The 21,682-nt window shown below is 41.8% G+C and overlaps 1 protein-coding gene across 11 annotated transcripts in view; it reads left to right on the forward strand.

Moving 5' to 3' along the window:
• LOC135198774 (transcriptional activator cubitus interruptus-like) overlaps nucleotides 1-21,682 on the forward strand; it is a 605,738-nt gene that overhangs the window by 439,116 nt on the left and 144,940 nt on the right. The window lies entirely within an intron of this gene.

The following is a 21,682-nucleotide window of genomic DNA, read 5'->3' on the forward strand; positions in this document are numbered from 1 at the left end:
CCGTCATTTCTATGCATTCGATGTCTCTTCAACTCCCGCAGGAGGAGCAAAGTATGGCGCTGCCGGTCTTTTCATTATCAATCCCTAATGTAGGAAGCGCCGAGGATTCATCTAAAATGGCCTGCATGATAATCGATAGGATGTCGGAGATTCGATAAATGGACGAGCGATTAAAAGAGGATTTTACGCCCCGTCGCGATCATTTGGCGTTCCTAGAAGATACTCGACGCCATTAGTGACTGATATGGGTCCGATAGCTTGATTGGCTAGATCCGGTGTGGGCAGTGTACGGACTGCTACGGACGGACTGAAGGGTTTGGTGTTGAAGAGATTCGTGGGCCTTCGGTGCAACTGAGTTCAGTGTCGTACTCGGTTAGAATTTAATGCATGATTATTATACGAATGAGAAATGGGAAATAACTACATTAACTTGTATTTACCATGTATTTTATCAATGCTATTCCGCATTAGTCACCTTGCTCGTTATCCCTTTGACATCCGACAGAAACATAGTACGAAAGTAACGAGGCCTCATGATGATGGGGGGGAATATGTTCACACTGCAATTACTGCCTGAGAGACACGGCGCGGACAATCTCCACATTGAGATGTACAAGAGCCCAAACAAGGCTGGCCGTGTCCCGAAATCTCTCGCAAGAACTTTCGGATCCCTGGCAAACGAGCAAAAGCTTCGCATCTCCGTGCTGGACAAGGGCTAGAAAAATGAAGAGCATTAGCGGGGTAATAAAAGTGTGATGTTGAGGCATAATTAGTGGCTGGAGTGTCCATCAATTAGTTCCAGGAGAGGATGGGTGGGGGTGACGGGTAGGGGGAGGGGCCGCCTTATCAGTGCCTACTTAGGAGATCCGCCTTGTGCCATTTGTTATACGCCTCCTGACCCTCCCACCCGGCATCCCTGCCACGTCCTCTCTCGGCCTCCGTCGGGAGAGGCTGTCCGCGGTTGCAAGGGTCCTCTGGGGCCTCCTTTGCCCTTCCTACTTTGCATGGATTCGCAGGGGATGCCTTTGGGCCATCTGCTTTCATCATTAACTCTCTCTCTCTCTCTCTCTCTCTCTCTCTGATTAATTAGATGTATTGCGTATTTTTAATAATACCTTCATTAGCCCGTTTGCATATTTCTTATTTTAATCATTCTAAGGGATCTGTGCATGCTGTGTGTGTGTATGTGTTAATAACGTAACGCACACTCGCATCCATAAATAAATAGATAAGAGCAACGAAGCTGACATCGTAATTACCTCAAGTTCCCCTCCCCCCTCCCCCCCTTCTTTGTTCTTCCGTTTCGCCTATCGACCAGGCCAGTCAGAAATGGCTCTATCATTAAAGCGTAGTTTACCAAACATGTTAATACCACCCTTCAATGCACTTTACATTTCCTGTTCCAGGAGGACCTTGATCTACATCGTCCTGCCTCCCCACTCACCCCCCCTTCCCCCCTTTTATCCAGTGGTTACTTTTCCCCCTCCCTTATCCAGTAGTTAATTGACTTTATTTCCTCCTCCAGGATCCCACCTGTTGTTAAGGATACCTTATCTCGTGGAGGTGGGCTGAAAGTAGCTGCCCTTTGGTGGAGGTTCGGGTATATAATTATACTATCGAGCGATTATTGTATTTGGGAAGCAATTACTGTAGTTTTTTTCCATTTGGGTTCGCATCTTAATATGCAGTTGATTTGTCCATGGTTGAGAAAAATTATTTTGATCGTCTCTAAGTCTTCTTTGCAATGTTCGTATATTTTTCCTTCAGTGAATCTACGAACTAATAATTCAGCGTTTAGATTTTGGCCAAATGTATCGGAGATAAAGATGTATACTTCACATTGTTGATTAAGTTAATTTTTTGCTTGGGTTTGGTTTTAATTTTGAAGAATTTGACTTCGTATTTTTTTCATCATATGCTGCCGTTTTGCAACCGGCAATACCCTAAAAAATAGTTTTATGAACCATTCCGAACTATATGCAGTTGAGTAACGTATAGCTGTTGAAAGGGAAAGAATAGCGTAGAGTATAGATAAATTCACTTGAGAAGCCAAATTACGGCTCTAAAAATATTTGACGACGCAACAATTTGATTCAGCCATACGAAAGAAAAAATGGTTTCACCTCGTCTTGTAAACGAACCACAGTAAACTAAAATACACCCACTTGAATTCGGGAAATTGAATGACTATTCAAATTTACGTAACTGAAACCCAGTGAAGAAAATCGCCCGTATTTCCTCCATAAATTGACATTGAAGAGACTCGAACAACACAACGCTGAAACCGCTTTTAAGATGCCAGGCGTCCTCCGTGTGACGACCACCTGTTGAGCAAACTCGCCCATTAGTGTCTGTTGGGAGAGAGATGTTTTTCTCTTGATTTTTATTCATTATTGATTCCACGTTTTGAGATGATGTGGCTTAAAGCGAAATGCTGTTGTTGATCTTCTGCATCCTCTCGCTTGTTATCAGATTATGACGTGATTGATGTCATGATGCCTCTGGTATTCATTATATAATTACAGTCTATGCTGCATGAAGAAGGTTTTTCTTAGTTCTGGATCAGTTCCAATTTTATATTTCAGTTTTTAAGTGTCTGTATTGCTTTTCAAGTCACCAGAAACTTTAGTTTGTACTAAACGTCACCGACAGGCAACTAGAATGGGAGAGAGACTCGTCTTAAAGTTTCAGAGAATCTCCTTTACCTCTCGCCCCCCCAATCCCCAAAACCCCATATCCCCACCCCCAGCTCCAGCCCCCCCGTAAGGCAAGTTCACTTGGCGCTGAAATATTAACATCATGTAATTTGATTATTGGGAGAGATCGGAATTAATCACCGTTCGACCTGTTATCAATTTTGGAGAAGGGATTTTTTTTCGGTGGGGGTGAGGGGGAATTGTTGGGGGGAGGGGGGGGCGGGGGGAGGTTCGTGTGATTGATGGAAGGCGCCTGATAACAGCGTTGTTGTTGGTTTGCCTCTGAGCAGTAGCAGTATAGAAGTTCTTGCCTACGAGTCGTAAACTAACATGAAAGAATGTGATAAAGATCTCGCAGCTTTATTTTTCTTTTTTTTTTTATCAATGCACTCGGGGAAATTATTGTGTATGAAAGGGACGCGGCTGATTTATAGGTCAAAATTGTTATTGGGGACTCTCTTATCTGATGCACCGGACCTACCGGGTTGCAGTGTAGGTAGCTGCGGGAATTGCAGTCATCGGCGGCCGCACTGACGGTGATTGCAGTGGTGTTGCTCACTGAACAGGTGGTGCCGTGTAACAAATGGTGATTGCACGTGAAGTGAAGGGGATTTTTTCCCAAACCTTTTTCTTTTCTTCTAGATGGAGGGGGTGGGTGGAGAAGTGGGGATCATAATCCCCCCCAAAAAAGGATTTGCCGTCGTTGATAATGAGGAATTGAAATAATGCTTTGGCGCTGAAGTGTTGTCGGTGTAAGCCGAAACAGCAATAAAAGGCGATTACCCGGATGGTAATTGAAGGATTGGCCTAATTGCATTAGAAGATAATGGCGCCTCATCAGGCAGGATTGGCGATGACAGTCGCTCGGTGTCTGATGAGCACATCTTACTCAGCCATCAAATGAGAATAAATTATATTTTATCTCCTCTCATTAAAATCAGACTCGTAACGCGCACATCGGTGACATCTTCATATTCTTGGAAAGGAAGAAAAACACCGTTTCTAATTTTGAAATATAGGGAAATGTCAGATTCACGTTTTCCGTGGTAAAATGAATTTATTCCTTTCTTTCCTCAATTTTTTTGTCGTTAGGTACTCCATTTTTTTCCCTGCGGTTCCTCTATTATTCCCTTTTCTTTCCTTCCTTTAATATTGTTTTTCTTTTCATTCCTCTAGTGTTCTGTTTTCGTTTTTTTAATATATTTTTACTTGCGTTCTCTAATATTCTGGATAAAATACATTAGACATACATCTGTGCGTAATGAGCATCTCACATAGCAAAAAAGTTAGGTTTAATGCAAGTCTCAAGAAATGACTGTACTGAGACTCCGTTTGCCGCTGCAAAAGGCAAGAGTCACCAATTGAGTTATTAAGGAGTTGCCTCCAAAAAGTAAGTTGTTATCATGCAAGGGCACAGATAAAGTTATTATCTGAAGTTATCATGAAGGCGACGCAGCAGAATAAAGATATTATTATTACCTGCTGCTACACCTACCTACCTGCCTACGTACCTGGGAGCACCACCAGACCGCTGCTGCCTCCTCCTGCTTGGGTCACTGCTATCTCCTCCTCCTCCTCTTCCCCCTCCTCCTCCTCCTCCTCCTCCCCCACGTACATCCGTCCATTCGCCACCCCCTACCATCCCATTCCTCCCCTCTTCTGGTCCTTCCTCAGCCTCCAACTTTTCTTTCAGAACGTTTGGGTTTTTTTATTATTATTATTATTTTTTCCTTCGATCTTTCTTGTAACTCTCTGTGCGGTCTTACCTGGTCTGAACGAAACAGAGCTGAGGAAAATGTGAAATAATTTGTAGCGTCAGTGGTTAACAGTATGTGAAATGGCACGATCAGAATTTTAACATAAACTTCACAGATTTAAGAAAAATGAAATAATAAGGCTTAAAAGTTTTTTTTTTCCACCGGCAAAGGTTCTCATTAGCGGCGATAAATGACGAATATATTGTTTTTTAAGTTTTGCTGAAAAGTATATTTTTTAAAATGATTTTACTTAAGTGCATATAATGTTTTTTTTTATCTATCCGCCGTAATCTCTCTCTCTCTCTCTCTCTCTCTCTCTCTCTCTCTCTCTCTCTCTCTCGGGCGGTAAATGCAAGGGGAATTTTAACTCCACAAGCATATATTACCCTGCCTCATATATTATATCAAAGACACGCCATATTCACCCGTACAGCAGACGGGTATATAAAAATCGACAGTCAACTTTTTTCTTCTCTCTCTCTCTCTCTCTCTCTCTCTCTCTCTCTCTCTCTCTCTCTCTCTCTCTCTCGATTCCCCTCCACGTGTAATCAAGGTTCCTGCGCGAATGGTCTTATCGTAGATGTGCTAAGTGGTAATTTTCGACCGTTTAGGATTGTCAACGCTGGGAGTCTGTTATTGCCCCAAGAATTCGTCTGATTTCCGATTGTGCTTTGCTAGATCTGTTTGCTTAGTATGAATTTATCTGATTTTAGACGTTTCCACCGGGTTAGAACACCTAACTCAACATCGTTTTATGCAGCAGCGCGTTGAATATTTTTTTTTTTTTTCTTCAAAGAACTGGATTTCTTCTCTTCGTTTGGATATGGCTTTCTTAAAAATGATCTATCTGTCTCATGCTGTTTACTCTACATAATAGTGTCTCATTATTGTTATCGTTTTGTGTTCGTCCGAAGAAGAAATACGCTTTTTCTGTAAAGCAATTCTGTGTTTTTTTCTCTTAGTCGAGATACTTTCTTCTGCCTATTTGAGCTATCCAAGTTCAGAGATTTTTGTTCATTTATATATTACATACTTTGAGACCATTCAAAGGTCAACTAAAGCACAGAAGACCGTCTGCGTATTTTTAAGGTCCGTATGGAAAATTATATATATCCTGAGGTTAATAATGACAGGTGCATGCATGCATACGTACGCATGCTTTATATACGTTGTAGGCATGTAGCAAGGACAGCATGCATCGATGCATGCATACTTGTATCCCTAGCCTTTGAAATACATAGATTCAAGATTACAGATGATGCGTACTACCCATGCAGCGTAGCTCACATGCGGGTAAGCGCAGTCCTCGACCAGACAGACTTCTTACCAACAATATTTTGATGATATTGTGAACACAGCCGCCCTGCCCCTTTCCCTCCCTCGGAGGCGCACCTGGACCTGTCGATGGGAAGTTCGCGTGTCCTGCAGGAGATCCGATGAGTTTCTCAATTGCTGCGACCAACCGGGATTACATATTTATATTTTGAAGGCAGATCCCCCCCCACCCTACCCATCCACTTCCTCCTCTCGCGGGGCAGGGGAGGGTATGGAAGATTTATCCATGGCAGTTACGGAGGAAAAGAGAATGTTTGAAAGGTTTACTCGCACAAGCTTTGATGTCATTTGGAAGGTTTAGTTCCGCTCCAAGGATTTAGTCCCAAGGGCTTCTGCTTCATTTGGAAGTTTGTTGGCCCTAGGCTTAGTGTTGTTGTAGGGTAGGTTTATATAAGAAACCAGTGATATCATTTGGAAGGTTTATTCGCAAAAGATTTGATATTGTTTCGGAGGTTTAATCGCTCAAGCTATTTGGAAGGTTTATTCTCTTAGCTATTTGGAATGTTTGTAGGTTCCTCTATTTAAAGCTATTTGGAAGGTTTATTCCTCTTAGCTACCCAAGCTATTTGGAAGGTTTATTCTCTTAGCTATTTGGAAGGTTTATTCTCTTAGCTATTTGGAAGGTTTATTCCCACAAGCTATTTGGAAGGTTTATTCTCTTAGCTATTTGGAAGGTTTCCTCCCCCAAGCTTTGATATTGTTTGGAAGGTTTATTCGAACCGGTTCTCCGTTTGTTGTATTTTCCATATACACGAGTTCAGACCGGAGACCGGTTACTCATCGCTCTAGGAAAAAAACATATCAACTCAGTAGTCATTATTTATTTAATTTAGGTTCCGTAATTCCCCCAGGTGAATTTTTTTAGTTTTGTTTGATTCTTCTCTCTCTCTCTCTCTCTCTCTCTCTCTCTCTCTCTCTCTCTCTCTCTCTCTGTATATATATATGTATATATATATATATATGTGTGTGTGTGTGTGTGTGTGTGTGTGTGTGTGTGTAGTGTTTATGTGTGTTTAATGCCATCACTAAACTTCGTCTAATCCTTCCCTTTAATTTTTCATTATAAAGTAGCTATGATTGAGAGAGAGAGAGAGAGAGAGAGAGAAAATGCCTTAGCGAGGGATTGGTGAGAGAGAGAGAGAGCTGATGATCTCTCCGGAGGGCACTGGTGGACGGGGCACAGGGGCCTGCCCGGGTATTACCGGACTAACTGGACCGTGTCTGATAGGCGCGGCTGATACCCTATTACATTATATATGCAACTTAGCAAGTCGACGCAGAGGTCTGTAATCAACGGGTGACACGTCCAAGAATTAGTATTTTGTTGTCGATAATACAAGGCTGTTTCAGCAGACGAGATAGGCGGATGTGGGATCGTTATGTGAGTGGTTAATACGCCATGTGGTTCACTCTACTCTTCATTTATTTTTTCCAGGTCTCATTTCAGTTAATTTGTTATTATACAAATTCCAAATGCTTGGGCGCATTTTCTAGATATTATATATTTAATTTCAGCTTGTTTGTTAATTTTGTTTGTGAATGTTTGCTTTGTTGACTGTTTGTGGGTAGTGTTTGTTAAGTGTATCTATGCTACTATCTCTCTTCTACCCAGAGAGAGAGAGGTTCTCTTAGGAAGGCAATTACACTTCCGTCCCTGAGCATATGGCATGCAGGAAAGTGAGTGGTTCATACGTCTGTGCCCCGCCCTTGGAAATTTAGAATATATATAGACTGTATATGTTATTTTGAGAGAGAAATTTATCATAATGACTTTCAGGTGGCCAATGGATTTATCATGTATATTTTTATGAGAAGCGTTTCCGTTCTTCGTCTTAGTTTTTGGCCCTCCGTTCGAACTCTTAACTGGAAACCGTTGGCGCATGCTCCGTGGCCCATCCTGCGCCGTTTGGATTCCAGAGGCGATAAGAGCGAGGTCATAAAATTTTGGCACACGATCGTAGGGCTCCTTCTCCCAAGATGGCAGCAGCAGCAGCAGCAGGAAGAGATGGAGGAGAAGAGACGCAGTGAAAAGGTGGAGCAGCAGCTGTCGAACACTGCTGGCAGTGACAATTGGGGACTTTTATAACCAGATAACGAGGGTATACAGAGTCCCCAAGCTGGGAGCGACTCGTTAGAAGACGTACTTCACAAGCTGTTTCCGAGTCTCTCTCTCTCTCTCTCTCTCTCTCTCTCCTCTCTCTCTCTCTCTCTCGTTTCTTATTTTTTTCAGTATCTCATAAAACGATACTGAAAATGAAGCTCCACGAAAGAAATTAAGTGTCGGTCGTTTTATAATCATTACTGATTCTATTGCATCTTGTATGTTGACATAAAGCCTTATTATTAGTACTATTATTTTTGATGACCATGTGTATGTTAATGCGACACTAATATGCGTTGCTTTTATTAATAGTATAGCACGTATTATACTGTTACGGAGCTTATCGTTGATAAACAGACCTGGTTATATGAATAGGCCTCCCTTTGTACACCATTTGATACTGTACTTAGTATAGGTAAAAAATTTCTTTTTCTAATGTCCCACTCGTTATTATTCCTCCTCTCGTTTCCTCTATTTTAGAGTCGTTCTCATCAACCAAAAAAAAAATAAAACGACTCCAAGAAACCATTACATCTTTATCACGCTGAAATTGTACATTGTTACTACGGTCCTTCATGCAAGACATTACCCGGAATGATTTATGAATACATGCGTACAAGTCTATGCATAAAACTGAATAATTTTCTTACTGATGGTACGTATTTAAAGAAGCGCATAAATGCTGGTCCCACCATTCAGACACGGAGCCTCTCTCTCTCTCTCTCTCTCTCTCTCTCTCTCTCTCTCTCTCTCTCTCTCTCTCTCTCTCTCAATCAAGAATGTCTTAACGTATCAATTTTATGGCTGCGGTTGGTAAAGAGGATTTCGCGTGCTTTGTGCAAGACAGACTGACGCACGTACCTTTGCCCCCAGGTAATCCGTCTGGATGCCCCCTCCCCTGAGTCTCTCTCTCTCTCTCTCTCTCTCTCTCTCTCTCTCTCTCTCTCTCTCAGCAAGAGGGTAGGTCTCGCCTTAACAGCGTTCAAGCGCTGCCAAGGGAATGTTAATGGCATAATTTGATCTCTCGTTTCTGCGGCCTGTTCATAGGTGTTGGAAAATGTCTGAAGACAGCTACACACACACACACACAGAGGGAGATATGAATTCCAAATTAAAGGCTCCCAAATTCGTGGCAATTTTTCTAGTCATTATGGCATTTCAAGTTACATCCTGGATAGGTCCGTAACAAGCCGAGAAGAAAATATAAGAACGATCAACCATCTAATTCTCTCGGAGTCCACTTTTGAATTATGCAACGAGCTAAGTCCAAATTACAGCGCTGGCATAGAGAGGCGCATTTACAGACCTCGGCGGAGACCCACTTCGAGAAAACGGATCATCGCAGGATTTTCTTTTAATCCCTTTCGGAGGAAGGAGGGAGGATTCGCTCGCTTAAAATAAACATCGAAGCGAAAAGATGAGAAGATAGAAAAACGGTTTTAGATCTCGACGCCAAATGACTGTGTTTAAGAGTGACGTCGATTACACAGCTATTACCGAGTTAGCCGATGTCCTCTCAACCCGTGAGTCTCGAGATTGCCATCTGAAATACGACAACAGAGTGATGGAGCACAACTCTTCCCCCTCGCCTGCAGGAGAATGAAGCCCTTGTGGATGGTGACGGGTAGGGGGGGCGGGGGCCAGATCTTGCGTTGGGTGGGAGGAGGAAGTTCCGTGATTTTTATTCGGGACAATTTTATTTTGATGTATTCATTAACGCCGCGTGTGAGAGAGAGCCCTCTGTTGGTTCAGATTCGTACTCTAATGTTTATTTTTCTTTTTCTAATGGGAATTAGGAAGTGTAGGTCCTGAGCACGATGTTTGGAAGCACACTTACAATTTACTCTGTTTTTTAAGGCATTTGACCAAAATTAAGACGTTAACGTGGAAAAATGAAAACGAGGAGAAAGCCACACACATGCTCAATGTTTGCTTTGTTTGTATATTAAGCTATAACGTTTTCAGTAAGCGTTTTTAATGGGAAAAAGCTCTTTTTCGTTTCATTTCTCATGTCAGTATAAAGAGAGACCGCGTAACAGGAAAAAAATTATTTATTATTAATTGGTTATTAATTTATTATTAATTAATTCATCAAAATTGATCATTATTATTATTAATTAATCATTTAAATTATTATTTTTATAATTGATTATTATTAATTATTTCCATTGTTAAATTAATTATTTTTATAATTGATTATTATTAATTATTTCCATTGCATAGGTTGTGCAAGATCGTCGTATCGAGCAATAGTTTTGATTTGTATTATCCGAATGTAAATTTCAGATGCTTCAAATCCAGATCTAAGGAATCAAGGGAAAACGCTAATTATTGAGAGCGGAAGATGGCCGTTGTATATTTAAAGAAATGTTTGTTTAATGCGCAACTTAACAATAACCTCTAACAGAACGTCACGATCCCCAAATATTAAATAAGTAAATGCAAATCACCGTTGGTTGGTTGAGGAGTGCGTATAACTACACCAGGCCCTTTATATATATATATCCTATATATATATATATATATTATATATATATATATATATATTTAATATCTATATATATAGTATATATATAGATATTTATATATTAATAATATATTTTTATTATTGTATGGTTTAATATTATATATATAATGTGTTTTCATATTTGGATATTTTTACCGTTCTTTGTAATATTTTCATTTGATAGTTTTTTTATAGAGTGACCCCACGCTTTTGCTGGAAAATATGCGACTTTGTTATTTTTATTTTTGTGAAATTGGGATGAAATAACAGACGATCAGTAGAACTATGAGATTCAGTGTTAACTCAAGTATAAGATTGAAACGATTCAGGTATGAGATTATGATTTTCCCTCTATTTTCCTACAGCACTGCCAGTTGTGTTTAAAGCCTCTCTCTCTCTCTCTCTCTCTCTCTACACAGACGGGGAGTTTTCGTATTTTAGTATCATTTAATATCGCTCATTTCTTATGAGTGCATTATTGAAACGCGTGTCGATACAGTGCTTCGTTTTAGCGCATCCAGCTCAGGAGGAAATACAAGTCTATAAAAACAACGGTTAACCAAGAGAGATTTCTGCTGCTGAGGAAGACATAAACTAATTGGCATAATAAGCGTTGGTCGCGGTAGTTACATTACATCATATAAACAGTAGCTGCGAGTAATCTGTCTTTTAATGTATTTTATTAAAAGTCGTAAAGTATCTCGTAAAGGAGGGGGGGAAGCCGGGCAAGAACCCGGATGGAATAATTACCAAATGTGTCTTAATCATTTAATTATCTCCGCTTAAAAACTGGGCGAAAAACTCTATGTATAGTTCTTCATTAACCCTCATTACTTCTCATTAACTTTATCACTACCGGTTTTGAGGATTAATGTGTTTCCATCAGGGCAGTATTCACCTCCGCTCTCTTGATTGGACGGGCTGGGGGCTGGTCTGGGGTGGGGGACTCCTGTCGGTAGGGCCCCTGCGGGTTATAGGGTGGAGGGGGGAGGGCGGAGGTTTGTTTTGATCCTCCGGTTTTTCTGGCCCAGTAGTAGATTAAAAGATGAGGCGTTTGTTTGTAAAGATCGCTCGCTCTTTGGGCGTTGTTTTGGCTTATTCTCTTGTCAGTGAGATATTTGTTCAGGAGAAGTAAATGGAATTGATATGCTTTGTTGTATTCGTCTTTTAAAGTAGAAAAGTTTGGTTGATAATCAAGTTAGAATTCTATTCTGGGGCCTCTTGGTTCTGTTGTTGGATTCTTAGGGACGACTGCTGGATTTTTGTCATGTTTTGTTGATGAAAAAAATCTCATGCGATTTTATTTTTAATGAATCTTGAGGGATTTACTGGGCGACCTTCTTAAGTTTTATTTTGTGTTGCACAAGTTCTTTGCGGGTGGCTCTCGCTATTACTTAGCCTGGTTTCTTTTGTTTATGTAGCGAGAATTATTCAAATTATTCTTTCATTTCTTCTAAGATGATGTGTTGTAAGTCGATAACGATTAAAAGCTTTTGCTGATCCTTTATATCAGTCCAGCGAAGAAGCCTCACTCGCTTCGCCGATCCCGACGATCGAGCTGAAAAGGAGCAAGTTATCGTTACCGGTGAAAAAGTTGGCCTCTCAGTCGGTTGGAAGGAGGAGGAGGAGGAGGAGGCTCCTGCACGCCTGCGAATTTATGTCTTCATATCATCGCCTTTGTTTCCTTTTACGTCTCTATAGGTTTTACGTCTCCCATTGAAACCTCCATCCTTCCCCCACTCACCCCCACACAACCCCTTTCTTTCCATACTGTATTCTCTCCTCCCTCCGGGATTGTGGGAGAGAGAGAGAGAGAACTAACTCCTCTCCTCCATCATTCCCTTTCTCGCCGCAGCCCTTCAGGTCTTAAGATCCTTTTCACCCTTCCTTAAGGCCTTGTATCCTTCAGGTCACTGTACAGGCCCCTTGGAAGTAGGGGCGGGTAGGGCTCGTAGGGGAGGGGAGGTGGATAGAGGGAGTGGAGATATTTCCATCCAGTGAACTTTTACGACATTTTTACGAGCACGTAGCTTCTTTGTTGATTATAATTGCTTCATCCTAAACCTCATCAGGTATTCATAATCCCGAAGATGAAGAAATTGCCAGTAAAGGGAGAATTATTGTCCGGCCATGTAATGGAGATTGTTTCCAGGGGTTGGAGAGCACTTGCTCTTCCTCAATGAGACGCATATTCGTGTGCAGACTTTGAGAGAGAGAGAGAGAGAGAGAGAGAGAGAGAGAGAGAGAGAGAGAGAGAGAGAGAGAGAGAGAGAGAAGAGGCTGCAGTTAGTGAGTTTATTGGCCTCTGATCCATGCTACAATGGGTTCGCCATAGCCGAATCTTCATATCTCGATGTCTTGATCATGCTGGGAGGCAGAGGGACCGTAAATACTTAGGTTAAAAATAGAACGTTTAATTTTTCTAAATATTTATCTTATAATTGACTTACGGAACGGCATAACTGCTGCTGAGCAATAAAGAGGGATGTCGTCCCTGACCCTAAACCAGGCTATAAATCATCGGGTGTTTACTTCGAATGCATTGCTATTGTGATTTATTGTGCAGAAATCCTTATTAGTGTCTCTGTCCTCTTATTTTCAGTTATTCTGGAGACATCTCTTTCAACGTTTCTGTCCCTTTGAGTTGAATTATTCTGAAGGAATCGCTGAACAGAAAAATGATAAGAATCGTTTTTTCAGTAAGCAGACGTGTGTCTTGAATTCAATGTTACCTGGTATCATATTCTTCTTTATCGATTTTTAAAAATTATATAAAATAGTACCTTGCCTGGATGTAGGGGTTTCCTTGGTCTTTTGATGGTGCTATTTTGAATGAATTAATTAACTGTTATCTTTTGTAGGAGAAGAAAATAATGAGTAGCTTGATGGAAGAAGAAAATAAAGTCCAATTCGTGTTGGTATTTGCGTATATCATATGGAGGTCGTCGCGTTTATTATAAGTCAATAGTTTGCTCTTCAGAATATCCCTTTGAGGTGCATCTTTATTTTTCTGCAATACCTTCGTCTCGTTGCTCGCATTTTATTACGTTTTCCCTGTCTGCCCCCTTCATTCCAGTTCTGCCTCGCACTCCATTAGCATTTTCTTCTTCTTCTTCTCCCTGCTGCTCGGTGGGTCTCCAGAACTGAGTCCTTCGTGTTTTTGCTGCGCCGTCTAAATGCCTCATAAACCAGGGCGTTATTCATGCCTGGAGCTTGTGGTTGAATAAATTAATGCTGAATTATCATAAGATTTATTGTTTTTTTCCCCCCCCCCAAGTTTGCTACCGAGATGCTCCGTGAAGTTTCTCCCGCCCCATAGAAACATCATCCAGATTCCTCTGAATGACCCGGGAGCAACGAAGGTTGTTCCTTCGTCTGTTTTCTTTCACGTACAATGTCGGTGTATAGAATGGTACCTGCGCTCAACTGCGCTCGACTTCTTTCCCAGGAAGCAAAACTGAATATCGTTTCAGAAAACGTAAGACGTAAATCGTTTTTACAGACGATTTTAGGCTTCTTGGAGTATTGCGTATAATCCAATGTTAAAAAAAAAATTAAAATGGAACAGTAACAGGGACTGATGGGTTGCCGAAGTATTTTTGTTAAGACTTTGAAGAAGACTCTAATTGCCTGTGGACCTCCTTTGTCCGCTCATTTTTCCAGCAAATTCTATTTTCTACTTTTTTTTTTCTTTTCCTCCGCGTCATGATTGAGTCTTCAAGAAATGAGTTGGTGTTTTTATGGCGGCGTCTGGAAGAATCGCCTTTGTGCACCTGGGCAGTAGAGGCGGCAGTGGCTTTCCGGCCGCCGGGGAATGTCTTATTCATTATCGGCTGGATACCTTCTGTAAGAAGAATTAATCAATAATTCCTGTCAGATAATTTATATATCTGACAGAGGGAAGGGCTTCGAGCTCTGGGTGAGATAATGGCGGAGTTAACATGATGCTCTCTGCTGTAGACGTCTGTCTGTCTGTCTGTCTGCTTCGTGAAAAGTCATGGCCGAAGGCCGTTTGACTGACTGACCTTCGGAATGGCGGGAAGATGAGTTGTTCTTGGTGCGTATCGTAAGATGGTCAATGTAGAATCTGGATGGAAATGTATAAATTATTATTTTTAATACTAAAAAGTTTGCAGATTCAAGTCTGTATAAAGATGTCTTTCTAAATTTATTTTGATCTTATTCTTCCCCCTCCCCAACACCCCCTCCACCCCCCACCCCAAAATAATAATAATAAACTGTGCTTACCTCACATTTCAAACGTTTCTGGAAAATGGCTTTAAATGACTATCATTAAACGCATGAATTCGCCCACGAATTGTCACTGATACGGAATTAATTCATTTCCACTTGGATGTAAACAAAAGTCGGCCTGGAGTTTTGAATTCGCTCTGTCCATTCGTGTCTCTCTCTCGGGTGACAGCGAATAGAAGCTACCGAAATACAAGGCCATATTGCAGCGGTGCTCGTTCCCTCCTCCTCCTTCGCTGAGACAAAGACCGATGGAAAGAAGACCTTGGCGCAGGAACAGAGTTCGACAAAATGTTTGACATGTTCTTCTTCTCCATGGCGACGACAATGAGCCAAAGGAACTTGGGGTAAAAGACGCGATTGAAGTCAGCGGGTTTCGATAGAACAAATCCCGAAGGATGGGTGGGGGGAAAAAAAGGACTGTTGGGTTAGAAAAAGATTCAAAGAAAAAAAGTAGAAGACTTTTTTTTTTCTATTTTTTTTTTCCTTTTCGAGATGGGTGTTGATATTAAAGGAGTGAATGAGAAACGCCGGCAGCCATGACGGCGCAATTCTGTTCTTCATTCTTAGCAGAAAATAGTGTCGGTAGTCTTTGATGCTAATCAAAAGGAGTTTAGGACGAAGGGAGAGACAGATATACTGAGCTCTCTCTCTCTCTCTCTCTCTCTCTCTGGAACTTGTGTTAATATGAAGTCAAGCAAGAAGCTTAACCCTGACAGTATGACCTAAATCTTCACATCCGCTCTTAATCTTGGCATTATCTTTAACTTATCTATTATGATCATTATTAACAACTCTGCATAAATTTTATCCCCTTTACCTCTAAACACGAACATAATTTGTATAAATTTCATTCCTTTTTCCTTTAAACACGAAGATGCAGCCACAGAGCAGAATTAACTAAGGCTCCAATATGAAGTCCAGTGACCCTTCTAAAAGAATCCCCGACCCAACGCGTATTTAAATCCGGCGAGGGAAGTCCACGACATAATAGAAACGTGGAAGCAGAATTTAAAAGCGTTTTTGAAAGTTCACCAAACGGAGAGTGTGCCGATGCTAATCTTGATTTGTTGGTCTATATTTAACGTGATGAAAATCAGTGTGAAATAAAAGGTGTGATTATTTAATTCAGGTTGTCAGCTGCTTGCGTGCTGCTTGGCATCAGAAGGCGGCTTATCTATCTCCGCTGCTGCTGCTGAACTTGTTCCTTCTTCCTTCTCGTCCTGTAAATGGATTTTCTTATTTATTTTTTCTCCCCTTAATCTTTTGTAAAGAAAATCGTCTCGTTCTTAAAAACGCTTGACTTCTTCTTCTTCTTCTTCTTCTTCTTTGCTTACGACGTTTCTTTGCCCTGTCCCGATTCTTCTTCTTCTTTTTCTCATTCCTCTTCTGAGGTGTTAATTACGGTATCAGACAATGGGTTCGCTTCACGGTTAATTTCCAAATAACTCTGGTTTCTTTTTCTCGGGTCCCGCGTTCTGTTTGATATCGCGCATGAAGCGATGTCGAAGGTTCCCTTGAGTCGAGTTTCCCTCGAAGCGAGGGAGTAATGCATATTGGATGCGAGGATTGCGTCATCCCAGGCTGAATGCCTTCATTTAGCGCAGTCACTTGGGTATTCCCTTTGATTGAAAGGGGAGCGAGAGGCTGGCTGGCCTGATCATACATAGGCCATCCCTCCGGTGAAGCTGTTTTGTTCTAAGGAAGGCCAGTTCCTCGTTGGACGAGTCGGTTACTTGCTCGATTACCGATCTCAGGGTCCGGGTTCGATTCCCCGCTCTGCCAGCAAGGAATCAGAGGAATTCATTTCTAGTAATAGAATTTAATTTCTCGATATGAGTGGTTCGGATCCCACAATAAACTGTAGGTCCCGTTGCTAAGTAACCAATGGTTCCTAGCCACGTAAAAATATCTAATCTTTCTGGTCAGCCCTAGGAAGAGCTGTTAATCAGCTCAGTGGTCTGGTTAAACTAAGATATACTTAACTTTTTTCTAAGGAAGGTCTACAGACCTCGGTTCTCAGACAGCAGAAGGTTCTGTGATGTATACGACGAAAAATATAGTCTATTTTTGTGTATTTTTGTTTTGTTATATTACGTTTTTAAGGCTTCTATGAATTAACCTGTAGAGTAGGGCGACAATCTACAATATATGTTTGCGTTTTTTGCAGTTTTACTGGAAACTAAGCCTGATCCTGGTTTAAACGAGCGTTCGTGTGGGTGTGTGTGTGTCTTTGTACGAAACGAACTTCGGTTCTGTCGTTGCCCTAACTCATCCTCCGTCGGGAGGGGTTTCGTGTATGCGCCACTTAGTACCAGCACGAAAACCCGGGGTAATTGCTTAATTGAAACTCCCTGGGGAGTTTCAGACGCGGTCTGCATCTCGTCTCCCATTGGTGGTTGTCCTGCGCCTGTGTTCTTTATAGGTCTGTCTAGGGCCAGTAGCTGGGAATTCAGTCCTCGACCCAAATGGTTAATTATCCTTCGTCATCAACATTCCTGCGGTTTCGAAGGCCGCGGCGCTGCGCTGCGTCCCGAAAGCACGCTTGGGTGTACCGGCCGCTTGGGATAGCTGGGAATCCGCGGTGCATATCGCAAAGGGGCTGTAATTGATTTGTGCACGATGGGGTAATTGCATTTTCGTCATGTTTTCAGAGCCGGGGTAAAAGTATGACGGAAAATATTCGTGGTGGTTTGACTGCAATCAAGATTCATCATATGTATAATATACACAACATTTTTTGTGTTCAGTATAATTGCTTTTCAGGAAAACAAAGGACTTTATGCTATGATGAATTTCAACTCGGCCACCGTCTTTGCTAACTAATAACAGTTCTCTCAAGACCCCAGTGACATCCATTCGAGCATTTTCTCGAGACAAAAATGGCGTCCTCAAGAAACTTTCTTAAATTGGCCCGGTTACGAAAAGCGAATCCTGAAAGTGACACATCAGTTGCGAGCATTGACGCAAGGGCGATGATATCGCCAGTTGTTGCAAGAGGCAGATAACGTCAACACCAATATTCTCGGGAGAGTGTTGACAGGCGTCCGTGTTAGTTAGTTTGTTTGTTTGTTTGTTTCCTGCCCGCGTCGAAAATGTCAGCGAGGAGGAGGAGGAGGAGGAGGAGGAGGAGGAGGAGGAGGGAAGGAGGAGGAGGAGGAGGCCTAGCAAGGGGACTTAGAGGTGGATAACCATCTGGAGAGTTGTATAGAACAAGTCAGCTGCTTGATTAACTCATTTTGATATTTGTCGCTATAATTCTTTCAGGCTTGAATTGTCGTGAAAGGACTCGATTTGCTCGCTTTTCTAAATCATTGTCCGATGTTTATTCATTCTTTTTTCTACCTCTCAGTTGCCTTGCAATATCTTTTCATAGGCTTCTGTATAATGTTACTTCATGGGAGTTCGTACTTCATTTAGTAGGCCTAAATACCCATGCCCTCTCTTCTAACGTAGGCCTCTTTCTATGTGTTTTTGTGCCTTTTCAACTCATTCTCCTCAACGGCTCCCCCTAAAAAATACAAAATATCATGTTACTGCTGATGACGAGGATGATGGAGCTGAGTGTGGCATCAAATCCGAGAATTATTCTTCTCTCTTATCATCTTGTTTTCCCTTTTTGCTCCTTAACTATCTCGAGAGTTTTTCTCCCCCGTCAGATTCATGTCTTATGAAAGCACACCCGATCTTCTCTCATCTCGACTCCTATTTTATATGTTAATCCTTTACCTCATTTTATGTCGCCATCTGGTGACACCTTCTCGCCCCCTCCCTCCCTCTCCCCTTCCCCTCCCTGTCTCCCTCCTCCTCGTAGTCCTCATCCTCATAGTCATAAACAACAATCACAGAGTATTCTTTGCAGACACCCCAAGGAGGAGAGTAGGTATAAGGTGTCAGGGAGGGCGAAGCAAGGCAGAGAATACGGGCTGGGGAAGAGGGTGGTGGGGGGGAGGGGGGCAGGGAATTGTCAAACATGTTTTATGCCTTAGCTTTGATTTATTGCTAACGTCTTAACTGTTGACCATTTCCCTCATTATATGACATGCTTATTGTGGGATGTATTGAAATCGTGCCGCGTAAACGAGAGAGAAATTCGCCTTTAGTCTCGTTTTGATTTAATTTTCTTTTGATATTCATTTTTAAGGTGGAAAAATGAGAGTTTTCCGGACAGGAGTCATCGGACCACAGCACGAACCATGCCCCAGTTGCGAGAAAAAAAGTAGAGAGAGAGAGAGAGAGAGAGAGAGAGAGATGAGAGAGAGAGAGAGAGAGAGAGAGAGAGAGAGAGTTGGGTAATGAGGAGTAAATGGAAGAAATAGAGTAGATGTAACCGAGCGATAAACGCAAAGGGTAAGAAGGTAAAGGAGTTAGAAGTAGGCCAAGTTGCCTGAGAGAGAGAGAGAGAGAGAGAGAGAGAGAGAGAGAGAGAGAGAGAGTCAGGAGGATAATGAGGATAAGAAAAGATTCATGACGACCAACATTCAGCTTCATCTTCTCGTGTGTCTAGGCATTTGAGCTCGTCAAGCGAAGGCAATTCAACTCTTGCATTATTTATTTGAGCTGATAGGGCTCCGTGGATTTATCTTGTCAGCTGTGTTATGCTCGGTTCTCCCTTCAAGAAAAACAGAGTCAGAAAAAAGAGTGAGAGAAAAATAAAATAATAAAAATAGAAAAAAGAAGGAGAGCATCGTGCTCAGCCTTTTCATTTTCTTGTCAGAAGAAGAGAAGTTGCAGGACACGTCTTCATCGGTTTTTCTGGTGGGCCTTTTTATGAGGAAATTATAGCCCTGCCTCGCAGGGCATGAATGTTTCAGGGCTTGTTTTCGCCTTAGAAGGTGTGGCTGTGTGTGACTTGTGTCTTCATGATGTAATTACACCGCAAAGGACGCGGTAAAAGCAAGTATTATCGTCATAAATCCCGGGTCTTAGTAGAATGGTTTTAATTGGCTTCTAGATTACTGCGTGATTTGCGATATTGCTTGCTGTCCCAGACAGGGTGGGTTCGTTCGACTTTGGCTAATATGGAGGTTTACCCTTATTTGATATTTAAAGTACATTATGGACATATCTATATATATATATATATATATATATATATATATATATCTATATATATATATATATAGATATATATATATATATATATATATATATATATTATATATGTGTGTGTGAATTTTTTATTTATGTATGCATCACTTTTATTCAGAAATATTAAACCCAAAATATTCAGTATTGAATGGTAGGCAATTCCTTGTCTGCTTTCTTTATTTCCCCTTTACCTCTTCTTACTTCTTCCTAATGATCACCGTATTCATTAGAAGCTTGAATTTCAAGTCGGTGGTTCTACACAGAATATCCAGTTTCGAATCCGTATTAATTTCTGACCTTTCCTGCTGTAAATTATTGCCAAGGTATTGTGTACTCGGTATTAATTCACATTATATACTACCTTGTACAGTTTTACGACCAAATGTATCCTGATATGTTTCTTTCAAAGTTTTCGTCTGCGAAAGGTACGTACTGGCACAGCTAACCCATTGGAATTGTTGCAAACAGTTCTACTCTATATACTATGCAATTTACTGGCACTATTTACGCTGCAGAGTTACTCCAAAGTACCTAAAGTCCTCCGCTGTAGCGTCAAGTCCCCGCCATCTTCTAGTGAATTAAGCTCTTTTGCTAACGACTTCATTCAACACTTGGTCTTGTGATCCGCCGCCGGTTCCATGCACCTCCAAAGTATCTCTTGCTCCCTTTATTCTCCTCCTCCTCCCCCCCCCCCCCCCCCCCCCCCCCCCCCCCCACCCCCCACCCCCCCCCACCCACTTCTCCCTCTGTCCTCCCCTCCCCCCTCCCCTCCCCCTTTTCCTGCTATTGTAGGGCATCTCAATCTTGATCATCCATTGCATTGTAGAATGGGAAGTTAATCAGGGAGTGTTGCTCTGGATCTCGGCGATGCATATTTTACAATCTTGCCTCAGTGGGGACCCGGTGGTCCTCTCTCTCTCTCTCTCTCTTCTCTCTCTCCTCCCACTCTCTCTCTCTCTCTCTCTCTCTCTCTCAGTTGATATGTAGGTAGGATGAGAGAGAGAGAGAGAGAGAGAGAGAGAAAAGACGTGCAGTGGTACATATATTTATTGAATGCATTCAGTAGGGGCATATTCAGGCTGTACTGTGTAATTAAGACACACCCAGTTACTGGGAGAAGTTACTTGGTAAATCTAGATAATTTTCGCTGTTTCGGACGAACAATGTCAGACGTTTCCGAGGCGATTATTAGTTTGTCAAGGAAGACAACTTTATGGTCCTTTTTGCGGGGTATAATAAAAGATTATTACCATTGACATCGAGGAAGTCATGTTTGGCATTATGTTTTTGGTCGCGGTTTATTTATTTGGCTCTTCGCTTTAATTGCATTTGTTTAAAATTATGGACAGCTGAGGTCTTTATCCCCAATGCTAGAGGTACAGATGCTTGCATGCTTGCTTCGTTTACAAGAATAGATATTGCCGTTTACACCAACATAGTGTGTGTTAGAGGTTAATGATAATGCACTAAGGTTACCTTCCCACCGGTAGTAGGCTTTAGCGATCTATTTATATAAATTACATGCTCGCCGGCGCATGCGTGGTCATCAGCATCATCATCGTCGTCAGCGTCTCCCATGAAAAGCTTTTTACTGCCCGCCCTGAGGACCCTACTGGATTCCTTCACGGACTGGGATGTCGAGGAGAGAGAGAGAGAGAGAGAGAGAGAGAGAGAGAGAGAGAGAGAGAGAGAGACGGGGCTCAAGTTTTAGGATAATCATTGCAGAGGGGAGAATGAGAGAGGGTTAAGTGTTGGATAATCATTGCGTGCAGAGAGAGACAGACAGACAGACAGACAGAAAAGAAAGCACAGTCGTTAAGGTTTTGAGGAGAGAGAGAGAGAGAGAGAGAGAGAGAGAGAGAGAGAGAGAGAGAGAGAATATGTTTCAGTCCTCTGTGTCCTTGTTATCATTAATATTTCATAGAGGACACGATTTGAGGTAGCG

Source organism: Macrobrachium nipponense, chromosome 22 (genome assembly GCF_015104395.2).
Source record: "Macrobrachium nipponense isolate FS-2020 chromosome 22, ASM1510439v2, whole genome shotgun sequence".
Lineage (NCBI taxonomy): Eukaryota > Metazoa > Arthropoda > Malacostraca > Decapoda > Palaemonidae > Macrobrachium > Macrobrachium nipponense.